Raw genomic sequence first — 12,595 nt, 5'->3', positions numbered from 1 at the left:
CTAAGCTAGAGGATAGGGTTAGGGGTTATTGTTAGGGTTAAGGTTAGGAGTTTGGTTAAAGGGATAAGGTTAGGGGAAGGTTTAGCTAACTACTAAAAAGTAGTTGCTAATTAGCAAAACTGTTACATTTGTACATGATCAGATTCAAATACGCAACCTTTGGGTAGCTAGACCCATCCACCCCGACCAACCACCTAACTTTTGTTTTTGCCATAATTAACCTTGTTATGTAACCATACCAAACATAAAACATCATACTAATTTGGAGGTCCCGGATTTACATTTACTATGTTACATCTAGTCTATGAGACCAGGCTGAGATAAGGCATACTTTCACAAACTGTCTATCCCTCTCTCGTTGTTGTGTCTGTACATCTCTCATGTGGTTTATGTGGTCTGTGTGTATCTAACCTAAAATAGCAGGCGTAAAAGTGTATCTCTGTCCGAGCTGGAAAGAACAGCCAGCTTGCAGTGGTGGAAAATGTACTCAATTGTCATACTTGAGTAAAAGTAAAGATACCTTAATAGAAAATGACTGAAGTAAAAGTGAAAGTCACCCAGTAAAATACGACTTCAGTAATTAGATTTTAATTTTACTAGGAAAGTCAGTTAAGAACAAATATTTATTATTTTGACCCTGGTCAAAACCGGATGACGCTGGGCCAATTATGTGCCACCCTATGGGACTCTCAATCACGGCCGGATGTGATACAGCCTGGATTCAAACCAGGGACTGTAGTGACACTTCTTGCACTGAGATACAGTGCCTTAGACCGCTGCGCTACTCGGGAGTAAAAATCTAAAAGTATTTGGTTTTAAATATACTCAAGTATCAAAAATAAATGGAATTGCTAAAGTAAAAATAATTTCAAATTACTTATATTAAGCAAACCAGATGGTACAATGTTCCTGTTTTTTTTATTCCAACACTCAGACAATGCATCTGCCCCACCTGCCCTGAATGACGGGTTGCCACTGGCTAGTACACATGATTCAATTACTTTGGATATGATCTAGAATATTTGTATTTGTCAAATGGCAGTTGAGCATCGTGTCACCAGAATAAGACCCTCGATATTTATTGGAAAGGAGCACCGAGCTCACCACCGTGCACTTTCAACACTGTGAAATGCATCATAATATATTGAATCTGTTGCCTAATAAACTGCATGGTTTCCTGAGTCGTAGTGGGAGGGCCACACACAATATAATCGCGTGACAAGTTTACTTCGATATGATGGAAATTACATAAATATTTGAGCATAAAGGCGTTTCCACCGCCATTTCTCCCATAAATAATTTTACGGACACAAAACTATCCCATGTCGAACGAACAAATTAAAAACTGTATATGAAAACGTGGTTAATGTAGTTAATTCCGACATTTCTGCGCTGAACTAGGTTGAATATTTGGTTAATGAAAACTACAACTCCCTTCAGCCCACTGTCCCACAAAGTTCTTGACTTGATTTCTCTTGTGAATGATTTGATTTCTCTCTAGAGAAACGACGCGTTGGGATCACAAAAATAACGAACTAAATGGAATTCAAGTCATTGAACCGATATCGGTCAATTAGTTGTTGAATAACCCGAGGAAAAAACGAAATTTCGGTTAATCGCTCAGCACTTCCCCTCTCTCCATTCCTCACTCCAGTGCTTAATTTTAGCCGGATCCTACCGGAACAGGATCTGGCACCTCTCCGCCTTGGACAGTTTCGTTTTGGCCTGATCCGGTACCTCTACCACCGCGCAAAGGGTTGAAATACATTTGCCAAAGTTATAGTTACCGCTGTCTGTTCAGAAATAAATTAAATAATTCAGAATAGCCTTCTACACCGTAAATATCTTATTTAAAAAATAGCCTAGCTGTGAAGTGTAGCCCAAAGATAAGGCATAGCCGTCAGGAACGTGCAACAAATATGTCCGCGAACAAACAGTTTGCAGACAAAACTGGCCTTTCCCAATATTTCAAATAGTCTACAATCGTGGGAAAACACAGGTTGGAAAGCAAATGGCTCCTGCTGAAAAGACAATTCACTAGTCTGTCAGCTGTAGGCTACCAAAATATTTGATCAACTTGTCTTCCAAAAAAATGTTTTATAAAGTATAATGAGAGAAAGTGGGAGAGGCTTTCGACACTAGCACATAGCCTTTTTAGGACTATAATGTACTCCTCATTTTGTAACATACAATTGTCTCCACACACCTAGGCAATTGATGGATTCAAAGTCGTTTTCATTAATCTCAGTTTGTCAGTGTCTAAATTGCCTGTCATTTCGATCATGTTGTGCTTTCAAGACAACTTGGAACTCTAAAAAAAAGTAAGCTGAATCATGATGTCAGTGATCTTCAGGTCGGAAAGTCAGAGCTCTAGAAGAGGCCAGAGTTCCCCACGTGGAATTTCAAATTGGATGACATTCAAAAACAAATGTTCCCAGTCAGCTCGTTTTTCCCCCAATTTCACAGTTGTCTTGAACGCACTAAAGTCAGAAGTAGTAGATTTCCCAGCTCTGAGTTCACAGTTGTTTTGAACGCAGCATTAAAAAAGATTGTGCCAAAATCTCTAATCGTAAAATGACGTAGAATTGCATTAAATGCGTTTATAAATAGGCCAACAATTTTTTGGACCCTAGGCACCTTTTTTCCCATGTGGGCAACTTCTGTAAATGCCTCTACTTACTGCTCTATGCCACTATTAAATGTGATGATATGCATGCAATGCTTTCTTATAAAGGTTATATTTTTTTCTCATGCATTCCGGTTACTCAGAGCTCCCCAGGTCACCCCCCTCTCGTGCTCACTTGTTCCGGCAACTCCTGATTTACAAATTAGGCACTGCCTAGCTCTTTTTTTCTCCCTCAGTCAGTCATTTTGCAGTAACTCCACAGTCAACAACTTCACAGTTAACAACGTCTAGCCCAGGGGTGTCAAATTCGATTCCCAAGTGTCTGCGGGTTTTTGTTTTTTTCCTTTCAATAAAGACCTAGACAACCAGGTGAGGGAGTTCCTAACTAATTAGTGACCTTAATTAATCTATCAAGTACAAGGGTGGAGGGATAACCTGCAGACACTTGGCCCTCTGTGGAATGAGTTTGACACGTGATCTAACCCTTACCGAGCTCTCTCTCTCTCTGTGGCTTGTATTCTTTCCCCTGGCTTCCTTGTTTGGGCACTCTCTCCCTCCCCTACTCGCTCTCTCCTCTCCCCCCACTCGCTCTCTCCTCTCCCCCCACTCTCTCTCCTCTTCCCCCTTTCTCTCCTTTCTCCCCTTTCTCTCCTTTCTCCCCTCTCTACTCTGTTCCTCTCTCATTCTTCCACCACTAGCAGTGCACTCTTAATCCCCCGCCAGTCCATGCCCTTGTGGAGCAGAGAGCATACGCTGGCGACCGTCAGCCCAGCTCCAGTAGATGAGGTAGCAGCATATCGCTTAGGGGCCCTGGCATGGGTCACATCCTGCCACGGCCCTACCGTAGCCCTCAGGGAGGCACCATCCCAGTCAATTCCCCCCTCCACTATCACTGCACTTCATGTGTAAGCACTGAGCATGCATGGCTGCTTCACCCAATCATAATAATTTATAATTTATCACAATAAAATAACAACAGTTTGCAGTCAACGGTAGATCCACATAGCCAGGTAAAACACTTCTTCAATCACTAGATGTAATATTGGGGTGGTGAACGATTAATGACTTACCACATAATTGTTAACAACATATAAATGAACTTCATATAAATGCACACACTCAATCTCATAGCAATATCACAAGGTCATTCTTCTTTCCGATTTGGATAATCTGGCAACGTCAAAGCATTCCCCCTGGCATGTCCATGTTTGTCTTGGCTTATAATGCATTTGTGTGGTATGGAGTCCACATACCTACAAACCCATAAGGCTATATTAAAATGGCGTGCTGACTGTTAATGGACTGGGACAAACATATGACTTCACTGTCTGTTGTGGCTTCAAGCTCATGTAATGAATAATACAACAGTCAATGGGCCTGACAGTTGCTGTTTATATTTATATTTTCAGCACAGTGTCTTCCCTCCAAGATCACACTCAGTCAACTTGTCCTTGAATTACACAGACAAGATAGCAAAACAATACACAGAGAAAATACAGTTAATTATCCTCTTTTAAAAGCTAATCAAATCAAATGTCTTTATATAGCCCTTCGTACATCAGCTGATATCTCAAAGTGCTGTACAGAAACCCAGCTTAAAACCCCAAACAGCAAACAATGCAGGTGTAGAAGCACGGTGGCTAGGAAAAACTCCCTAGAAAGGCCAAAACCTAGGAAGAAACCTAGAGAGGAACCAGGCTATGAGGGGTGGCCAGTCCTCTTCTGGCTGTGCCGGGTGGAGATTATAACAGAACATGGCCAAGATGTTCAAATGTTCATAAATGACCAGCATGGTCAAATAATAATAATCACAGTAGTTGTCGAGGGTGCAGCAAGTCAGCACCTCAGGAGTAAATGTCAGTTGGCTTTTCATAGCCGATCATTAAGAGTATCTCTACCACTCCTGCTGTCTCTAGAGAGTTGAAAACAGCAGGTCTGGGACAGGTAGCACGTCCGGTGAACAGGTCAGGATTCCATAGCCGCAGGCAGAAGAGTTGAAACTGGAGCAGGAGCACGGCCAGGTGGACTGGGGACAGCAAGGAGTCATCATGCCAGGTAGTCCTGAGGCATGGTCCTAGGGCTCAGGTCCTCCGAGAGAAAGAGAGAATTAGAGAGAGCATACTTAAATTCACACAGGACACCGGATATGACAGGAGAAGTACTCCAGATATAACAAACTGACCCTAGCCCCCCGACACAAACTACTGCAGCATAAATACTGGAGGCTGAGACAGGAGGGGTCAGGAGACACTGTGGCCCCATCCGATGACAGGAAGGATATAAGGATATAACCCCACCCACTTTGCCAAAGCACAGCCCCCACACCACCAGAGGGATATCTTCAACCACCAACTTACCATCCTGAGACAAGGCCGAGTATAGCCCACAAATATCTCCGCCACGGCACAACCCAAGGGGGGGGCTCCAACCCAGACAGGAAGATCACGTCAGTGACTCAACCCACTCAAGTGACGCACCCCTCCTAGGGATGGCATGAAAGAGCACCAGTAAGCCAGTGACTCAGCCCCTGTAATAGGGTTAGAGGCAGAGAATCCCAGTGGTGAGAGGGGAACCGGCCATGCAGAGACAGCAAGGGCGGTTCGTTGCTCCAGAGCCTTTCCGTTCACCTTCACACTCCTGGGCCAGCATGTAGTGACATAGCCTGATGCAAAATAGAAATTCCAGGAGAAAAACTCCCCATGTAACTAAATTGTGCTCTGAGTGAAAGTAAGCTCACCCATGCGGTTAATTTGACTAATTTTCTGAAATGACTTCTGTTTCTCATGAGGGGATGTAGCTAGCTAATGAGTTTATCGGTCCACTCCAGCTGAATAATATGTATAGAGATCCTATTAAATAACTATTCTAGTATTCTAATTCATAATTCTATGGTCATATGACCCACAATGAGAGACAACTGGGGAATGAGCTGATCGGTAGACTACTACGCTGACATCACAATGTCAGACCCGGGAAGCACTGCTCCCATTGCCTTCCCATGCCCTCTGCCCATTTTCTCGGTCGGTCACAGCACCCCACCCACCCTTTTCCCCACCCCCTCCCACTTAATGACCCCATACCTCATTATGATCTGCAAAGTCCCTTGGTGTCCTCTCATCATTTTTATTTTTAATTGAACCTTTATTTAACTAGGTAAATCAGTTGAGAACAAATTCTTATTTACAATGATGGCCTACCAAAAGGCAAAAGGCCTCCTGCAGAGACGGGAGACTGGGATTAAAAAAATAAAAATAAATACAATATAAATATAGGACAAAACACACATCACAACAAGAGAGACAACACAACACCTGGTCCCCCACAGCACAGCACAGCACAGCACACCCTATCTATTTAAAGGTACAGCACCCTGGTAAGAATGTACTGTAATTTCAACCACATGGCTGTCAGGTAGAGTCATAGCATCTGTACTGAGAGTGGTGTTATTGATATTTTTGCTACGAGTGCTTTACTATGTAGATTCTCCTCTTGCCATTCCTGTCTTATAATCAATTTGATGTAGCCAATGGTAATCTGCAGTTTGAACCATAACAACATTTACATTGTTTACTAACAATGGAGTTAAACAAGAGTATAGTTTGCATTCGGATGGGGTACAACAGTTAAACGAAGGACATGAGGCAATCCATAAATGATAAATGTATTGAAAAGTTATTGACAAGCAGCTAGCAGCCAGTCCTCCAGACTGCTGCCTGAGTGTCTTTGTCTGCTCACACAAGCTGTGCTCTGCTTCGATACCAGCACAGAAATATATAGAAAGTCATTGATTTAATATTTGATATTTGTAACGAACATCTAACAACAGATGACTCGGTGTCTGTTTGTATGTGGTCTGACAGAGGTTTGAGGGCAGTGAAGGTCAAATGCATAAACATCATAAATGATTTCACTCTGAAGCAACAAATCTGTAAATTAAACTGTTGACAGGATTATATCTTTGCCCCTTGGTGGAGTCATTCAAACTAAAAGACGTCAAGAAAAGTCAAGAAAGTAGACAGCCCACTTGCCTGACTCTTGCTATTCAGAAGAGTATTTTTTTTTATTAACGGTCTGGAAAAATACACTGCACTATTTACATAGATAGAGAGGCTCCTCAATGGGAGCATCACTTGTGAATACAATGAATTCAACTGAAATACAATGAACCCTTATGACTCAGAGCAATGGATTGGACATATTCTTTCAAAATAAAATATCAAAGAAATGAATGACGTCCAGAGTTATGAAATTCCTGTAGTTGTCATTCAAGACTATGTGATAACTTGTTGATCTAAGGAGGTTTTGAATGTTATATGATCACATGACTCGGGCATGTGAGTAACCTGGTTCAAAGGGACAGTTCACCATCCTCGGCAATCAGTGAGTGGTGTAAACCTTTGTTGATTCCGTATTAAATAGCAGTGATTGAATCAACATGAATAGCTTTAAACAGTCGTGACTAAGACCATTGTATCGACAGACATAGCTATCCTGATTTGTGCTGCAGAGAAAATAGAGAGGATCCTGAATGCATAGTACAGCAAGGTCAAAGTGTAAACCATACAGAGAACAGCTAAAGAGTAGTGCACCGAGTCGTCTCTTTCTCCTCCTTTAAAAACCTTTTACAGCAGAGGACTAAATCAGCGTCACACAGAGTGTTTCTTGGTAGTCAAACAAATCTACTTTGAAACTCGTAGGAGTGGAGTAGTTTGTTCATAACCATCCTCCTTTTTTGAGGCCACTAGGTCATTTGACTGCAGGAAAGGGCTACAGCTGGAATCCTTAATTGGTGAAACTGCTACGTCCGTTTGCGATATTACAACCACAAAGAAGTTACTGCAAACAACCAACACTGTTTTTTCCCTCTGACATCATTGCACGCGTGATAGAACAGCACAATATGTACTGCAATTTTTTGACGTCGCTGCCGGAGTCTCCTCTCCTCTGTTTCAACAACTAAAACAAAAACAATAACAAAAAAGACGCGCGCACACACACACACACAGACAGATTTGGCCCTCAGATCCTCAAGAAGTTCTACAGCTGCACCAATGAGAGCATCTTGACTGGCTGCTTCACCGTCTGGTACGGTAACTGCACCGCCCTCGACCACAAGGCTCTACAGAGGGTGATGCGGACAGCCTAGTACTTCTCTGGGGCCGAACTCCATGCCTGGACGTTTATACCAGGCGGTGTCTAAGGAAGGCCCAGGAAATTGCCAAAGACTTCAGCCACCTAAGCCATGGACTGATTTCTGTGCTACCGGAGCAACGGGTCTGAGAAAAACAGGCTCCAAGAAAGCTTCTATCTTGAAAGCAATTTGACTGCTGAATAGCTACTCAGACTATCTGTACTGACTCTACCTGAACTGGCTATATACAGATTCACATGTCTCTATCCACACAACACACACACGTAACACACTCACGCGTACTGATGTCACATGCAGTCGTGGCCAAACGTTTTGAGAATGACACAAATATTAATTTCCACAAAGATTGCTGCTTCAGTGTCTTTAGATATTTTTTGTCAGATGTTACTATGGAATACTGAAGTATAATTACAAGCATTTCACAAGTGTCAAAGGCTTTAATTGACAATTACATGAAGTTGATGCAAAGAGTCATTATTTGCAGTGTTGACCCTTCTTTTTCAAGACCTCTGCAATCCACCCTGGCATGCTGTCAATTAACCTCTGGGCCACATGGGCTGATGGCAGCCCATTCTTGCATAATTCATGCTTGGAGTATGTCAGAATTTGTGGGTTTTTGTTTGTCCACCCGCCTCTTGAGGATTGACCACAAGTTCTCAATGGGATTAAGGTCTGGGGAGTTTCCTGGCCACGGACCCAAAATATCGACTTTCCTGGGCGCCCTGAAGCCTTCTTCACAACAATTGAACCGCTCTCCTTGAAGTTCTTGATGATCCGATAAATGGTTGATTTAGGTCCAATCTTACTGGCAGCATTATCCTTGCCTGTGAAGCCCTTTTTTGTGCAAAGAAATGATGATGGCACGTGTTTCCTTGCAGTTAACCATGATTGACAGAGGAAGAACAATGATTCCAAGCACCACCCTCCTTTTGAAGATTCCAGTCTGTTATTCAAATTCAATCAGCATGACAGAGTGATCTCCAGCCTTGTCCTGGTCAACACTCACACCTGTGTTAACGAGAGAATCACTGACATGATGTGAGCTGGTCCTTTTGTGGCAGGGCTGAAATGCAGTGGAAATGTTTTTGGGGGATTCAGTTCATTTGCATGACAAAGAGGGACTTTCTGACATCTGATCACTCTTCATACCATTCTGGAGTATATGCAAATTGCCATCATACAAACTGAGGCAGCAGACTTTGTGAAAATTAATATTTGTGTCATTCTCAAAACTTTTGGCCACGACTGTACACACGCCACCACACACTCACTGCTGCTACTTTTCACTCTTATTATTATATCCTAATGCCTAGTCACGTTATATATTTATTTAACCTTTATTTAACTAGGCAAGTCAGTTAAGAACAAATTCTTATTCACAATGATGGCCTACCCCGGCCAAACCCAGACGACACCGGGCCAACTGTGCACCGCCCTACAGGTCTCCCAATCACGGCTGGATGTGATACAGCCTGGATTCAAATCAGGGACTGTAGTGACACCTCTTGCACTGAGATGCAGTGCCTTAGACCGCTGCGCCACTCGAGACCCCAGCCTCCTGTACATATTTACCTCAATTACCACGGATCCCTGCACATTGATACGGTATTGGTACTCCTTGTATATAGCTTCATGCTTGTGTGTTTTATTTCTCACATGCTTTTGAATCTTTTTATCTAAAACTCTACATCTTTGGGAAAGAGTTTGAAAGTAAGCATTTCTCTGTTGTATTTGGCGTATGTAACAAAGAACATTTGATTAGACACACGCACGCATGCACACGCACACACACACACACACACACACACACACACACACACACACACACACACACACACACACACACACACACACACACACACACACACACACACACACACACACACACACACACACGTGAAAACGCTAAATGAAATGGCTGCTGGCAGATGGCTGTTTTTATCTGTACACGTACCTGTACATCATGTCCTTTCCTGTAGTGTGATACCCAACACAACACACAGGTTCCAGCCTGGAATCACAAGGCCTAAGGACAGTCAGTGGTTGTGAGAGTGAGCCACAATGACCTTACCAGTCTTATGTAACATCAGGCACTAAGAGCATGACAGTTCAGAGACATCAACAGCATTACAGTGCCAGGCAAGCAAGCAAGCAGGCAGGCAGGCAAGCATGGCATCCATCCCTCTGTCCTTGCATCAGTCATTGCCCATCTGTTTCAAAAACATGAATGAATGATACCAATGAGACCATCAGAGAGACAATCTGCTAATTCGTTAGCCCTGACACAGTTCCTATTAACAATGGCTGTTTTAAATGTTGTAATTACACTGATGAGGTACATGATACAGTTCAGCCAGTATCCATCCCTAGATCTACAGTAATATAAGTACACGACAACATACTGTACGCTGTACGCTCACCTATTTGCTACAAAGCACGTCAGCTTTTTTCTGTTTGTCAATGAAAGCCTCTCATTTTACATTTCATCGATACTATAGCAAACTCATTTTGCACAGAAAAAAGGGAGGATGGCTATGAACGAACTACTCCACTCCTACGAGTGGCCATGAGAATGAGATCGCACACTGATACATGTCAGAAGGTGCTTTCAACTGGGATGTGGTAGTAGCCCTGTCCTGCAGTCAAATTATCTAGTGGCCTCACGGGTGGAGTGAAATTCTTATTTTTCATAATTTAATAATTTATCAACATTATTAGATTTTTTTTATACAGAAAATCCGGAGTTTCTATGTCTAACGGTTTTGTTATATTCAGTATTCTATGACGTGTATAAAGTGTAATATTGGGATTCAAACTCAGAATTGAATACATCAGATTTCCCGGTGGAAGAAAGTCACATAATACTACAATTTATTTTCCCAACACCAGCAAATTCTTTAGTTGCAAGGCTGGACTTTTCCTAATGTTGAGCCAAGAAGCATGGCAAAAGGACAGACAACTTGTTTACTCAACTTTACTCTACTAGGCTACCTGTTCTTTCTCCCTCTGTCAACAGCCAAGTTGAAAACACATGATTTCACAAAGCTGGTACTCAGTCAGCTGTATAAGGAAATAAGCAAACAGGAAACCACTCACCCAGAGGCGACGCTCCTAGTGGGAGGAGACTTTAATGCAGGGAAACTTAAATCAGTTCTACCAAATTTCTATCAACATGTTAAATGTGCAACCAGAGGGAGAAAAAATCTAGATCACCTGTACTCCACACACAGAGATGTGTACAAAGCTCTCCCTCCATTTGGTAAATCCGACCACAGCTCCTGACCCCTCCTGTCTCAGCCTCCAGTATTTATGCTGCAGTAGTTTATGTGTCGGGGGGCTAGGGTCAGTTTGTTATATCTGGAGTACTTCTCCTGTCCTATTCGGTGTCCTGTGTGAATCTAAGTGTGCGTTCTCTAATTCTCTCCTTCTCTCTTTCTCTCTCTCGGAGGACCTGAGCCCTAGGACCATGCCCCAGGACTACCTGACATGATGACTCCTTGCTGTCCCCAGTCCACCTGGCTGTGCTGCTGCTCCAGTTTCAACTATTCTGCCTTATTATTATTCGACCATGCTGGTCATTTATGAACATTTGAACATCTTGACCATGTTTTGTTATAATCTCCACCCGGCACAGCCAGAAGAGGACTGGCCACCCCACATAGCCTGGTTCCTCTAGGTTTCTTCCTAGGTTTTGGCCTTTCTAGGGAGTTTTTCCTAGCCACCGTGCTTCTACACCTGCATTGCTTGCTGTTTGGGGTTTTAGGCTGGGTTTCTGTACAGCACTTTGAGATATCAGCTGATGTACGAAGGGCTATATAAATAAATTTGATTTGATTTGATTTGATATCGTCCTGATTCCTGCTTACAAGCAAAAATTAAAGCAGGAAGCACCAGTGACTCGGTCAAAAAAAAAGTGGTCAGATGAAGCATATGCTAAACTACATGACTGAATTGCTATCATAGACTGGAACATATTCCTCGATTCTTCCAATGACATTGAGGAGTACACCACATCAGTCAGTGGCTTTATCAATAAGTGCATCAAGGACGTTGTCCCCACAGTGACTGTACGTACATACCCCAACCAGACACCATGGATTACAGGCAACATTCACACTGAGCTAAAGCTGCCACTTTCAAGGTGCGGTACTCTAACCCGGACGCTTACAAGAAATCCTGCTATGCCTTGCGACGAACCATCAAACAGGCAAAGTGTCAATACAGGGCTAAGATTGAATCATATTACACTGTCTCCGATGCTCGTCTTAAGTGGCAGGGCTTGCAAACCAGTACAGACAACAAAGAGCAGCACAGCCGCAAGCTGCCCAGTGACACAAGCCTACCAGACGAGCTAAATCACTTCTATGTTTGCTTCGAGGCTAGCAACACTGAGGCATGCATGAGAGCATCAGCTGTTCAAGACGACTGTGTGATCATGCTCTCCGTAGCCGACGTGAGTAAGACCTTTAAACAGGTCAACATACTCAAGGCTATCCTCCCGAGTGGCGCAGTGTTCTAAGGCTAAGGTGTGCCACCAGAGACTCGGGGTTCAAGCCCAGGCTCTGTCGCGACCGGGAAGCCCATGGGGCGGCGCACAATTGGACCAGCGTCGTCCGGGTTAGGGAGGGTTTGGCCGGCAGGCATATCCTTGTCTCATCGTGCACTAGCGAGTCCTGTGTTGGGCCGAGCGCAGTGCACGCTGACCAGGTTGCCAAGTGTAAGGTGTTTCCTCCGACACATTGGTGCGGCTGGCTTCCGGGTTGGATGTGCATTGAGTCAAGAAGCAGTTGTGTTTTGGAGGACGCATGGCTCTTGAC

This window comes from Oncorhynchus mykiss, chromosome 6 (genome assembly GCF_057628025.1).
Source record: "Oncorhynchus mykiss isolate SJ-2025 chromosome 6, ASM5762802v1, whole genome shotgun sequence".
In the NCBI taxonomy this organism is placed as follows: Eukaryota; Metazoa; Chordata; class Actinopteri; order Salmoniformes; family Salmonidae; genus Oncorhynchus; species Oncorhynchus mykiss.
The sequence above is the reverse complement of the archived record's forward strand: the minus strand, read 5'-3'. Positions refer to the sequence as shown.